At 37.1% G+C, this 3,077-nt stretch overlaps 1 non-coding gene across 1 annotated transcript; it reads right to left on the bottom strand.

The window, feature by feature from the left end:
• Positions 1-289: 289 nt before the first annotated feature.
• Positions 290-444, bottom strand: LOC113371993. Its single transcript, XR_003366682.1, has one exon. It is a non-coding gene; the product is annotated as a 5.8S ribosomal RNA (ribosomal RNA).
• Between the last annotated feature and the right edge of the window lie 2,633 nt (positions 445-3,077).

Genomic DNA, 3,077 nt, shown 5'->3' with positions numbered 1-3,077 from the left:
CGCACACAAAATCGATTAAGAACCTTTGAATCGTCCAAATTTGCCGGAACGAAACCGCAATTTCGAAGAGTTCGCGTTTCCGGTTATCGGGAGGGTCGCAAGATTATGAAATCTCTAGGACACACAACCGCCGTAATCCCACAGAACGTCAACGAACGGTAATGTCCGATGTTGCAAAGTGGACTGGCTCACACGTTGTAGTAAATTATTTAAGAGCACGCATTTACGCGAAACTCCATTATTCGCCGGCAAGCCGTTTAAAGCAAGCGGCAGTCTGGTAATGTTATAACGACCCTCAGCCAGAGGTGGTCCGGGAACAGTATCCGAGGACCGCAATCTGCGTTCGAAATGTCAATGTTCATGTATCCTGCAGGTCACATGTCGACGCGCAATTAGCTGCGTTCTTCATCGACCCACGAGCCAAGTGATCCTACGTTCAGGGTGATTTTATATATATATTTATACATGTTTCGATCGTGATCCCCTCGAAATCGTTAAGATAACTCGGGCGATTTCTGAAACTAGTATGATTATTATGGTTACAATTAGTACACCGTAAAGCTTTCGCGTTTCGGTCCGAGATACAAAATCTCGTTTCAAATTGAAATGAATATATTCACTGTGTGTGAGATTGAAAAATCTGCTTTTCGCTGATTTTTCATTTTCTAAACAACGCAATGAAGCTAATGTTCAATTCGCCACAATTTGAATAAAATGTGCAGATATATAGAATACTAACGCAAGCGTTTACTACAATCGACTTTAAAACACTAGACTTTCATCTAGCGCCCAAGAATTGATTGAGCTATGCGTTAAAGTATAATATTCAAAAGAACGCCGTTTTCACACAACGAACTTCGTCATTCGCTCAGGCATCTGGCGATACCGAGCAGATATACATGGCAGTGCTCTCACACAATGCATAAGAGCGCTAAGCGGTTGTAAACCGCGTCACGCTGCTTTTGCACACTGCGCAATATTTTGCGACTAGCTCCGGTCAAACGTTAATGAAACGAATGATCATTGCCAGAGGATTTTACCCACAGTATATTATACTATAGGAGCGCACTTGATTACAGCAATAATTTGTCGAGTAATCACAAGATTTCATATTTGCGGTCCGCAGACCCAAATAATTTCAACTCGCTCCGATCAAACGTTCATAAAACGAAAGACCATCGCTGCGAGAAGCTTTGCTAGTTCTGCCACATTCACATATATTTGACCGTAGTCAATTTGTAAAATTCTATAATTAAAATATATAGATTTCATATTTGCGGTCCGCAGACCCAAATAATTTCAACTCGCTCCGATCAAACGTTCATAAAACGAAAGACCATCGCTGCGAGAAGCTTTGCTAGTTCTGCCACATTCACATATATTTGACCGTAGTCAATTTGTAAATTTCTATATTATTAAAATATATAGATTTCATATTTGCGGTCCGCAGACCCAAATAATTTCAACTCGCTCCGATCAAACGTTCATAAAACGAAAGACCATCGCTGCGAGAAGCTTTGCTAGTTCTGCCACATTCACATATATTTGACCGTAGTCAATTTGTAAAATTCTATATTATTAAAATATATAGATTACATATTTGCGGTCCGCAGACCCAAATAATTTCAACTCTCTCTGATCGAACGTTTAAAAACGAATGATCCTACCACCAGTTATCTATAGCCGCAAACCAGCATCCGAATATATACGGGGTATATAATTCTAGATGTGGCTCACAACATTATTAAAAGTTACGCTCATATATCATTGACAGACTAAAAGTATCGAATATGATGTAAAAACTACACCGGGGAATGATATCCGTACCCGCCTGAACAACATAGCGTACTTTAGCCTGAGCTTGCTCGCATCGCACTCGACACGACCTATCCCCCTATATAAGGCGCGCGGCCACAGCGTAAGTATTCGACTGAGTCCCAAGCGACGTGATTTTGACCTGCGGCGAGGCGTCGCTCCGGGTTACGGTGTGAATCGTCAAGACAAAAGTCTGGAAAAATTTCGAACTGTAAACCCTTATGATAGAAAAATTTTTGTCGAAAATTTTGTTAGATGTTCGAACAGTTTTATATATATGGACAATATGAATTATAGTTAATTATTGAGTTTTTAGGTGTTTTTTGGGTCTTTTTAAACTTTTGTATAAAATTATGTATTTATTGATTTTTATAGATCTCAATGAATATAAAACGAATTTATATATAGTTATATTATTTTTTATAATTATTTGTTTAAATTTTCTAATTTTACAATAAATGTTCAAACCAGTTTTTCTCGATTTTCTCTTAAACCGTAAAAGATACGAAAAAACTTTGTTCGTACGAAAGATGCAGAATAAAATTATGAATAAAATGGTATTTGAATGGTTAAGTGTGTTCATATAATTTTCTCTAGATTATCCGATTTTCCTGAAATTTTACGACGGCAACTCGCCTGTAGGCCACACCGTTCGGAATTCGAAGTTGTGATATATAGAAAAAGAACTAAGAATTTTGAGACCTTTCTAATGATGTATAATACTTTATATGTTTTCTTTAGAGAAATATCGAATCGTGAGGAGTGTTGCTCCAACCTAGCCGCACTTTGCATTTTGACAAGTTAACAACTACACAAATTGCTCTATACTATCTAAACCGTAAAAGATACGAAAAAACTTTGTTCGTACGAAAGATGCAGAATAAAATTATGAATAAAATGGTATATGAATGGTTAAGTGTGTTTATATAATTTTCTCGAGATTTTCCAAATTTCCTGAAATTTTACGACGGCAACTCGCCTGTAGGCCACACCGTTCGGAATTCGAAGTTGTGATATATGGAAAAAGAACTAAGAATTTTGAGACCTTTCTAATGATGTATAATACTTTATATGTTTTCTTTAGAGAAATATCGAATCGTGAGGAGTGTTGCTCCAACCTAGCCGCACTTTGCATTTTGACAAGTTAACAACTACACAAATTGCTCTATACTATCTAAACCGTAAAAGATACGAAAAAACTTTGTTCGTACAAAAGATGCAGAATAAAATTACGAATAAAATGGTATATAAATGGTTAGGTG

Source organism: Ctenocephalides felis, unplaced genomic scaffold (assembly GCF_003426905.1).
Source record: "Ctenocephalides felis isolate EL2017-DRISC unplaced genomic scaffold, ASM342690v1 CF-g0.4_SCAFFOLD_01495, whole genome shotgun sequence".
Taxonomy (NCBI): domain Eukaryota; kingdom Metazoa; phylum Arthropoda; class Insecta; order Siphonaptera; family Pulicidae; genus Ctenocephalides; species Ctenocephalides felis.
This window is presented reverse-complemented; position numbering and strand designations above follow the sequence as displayed.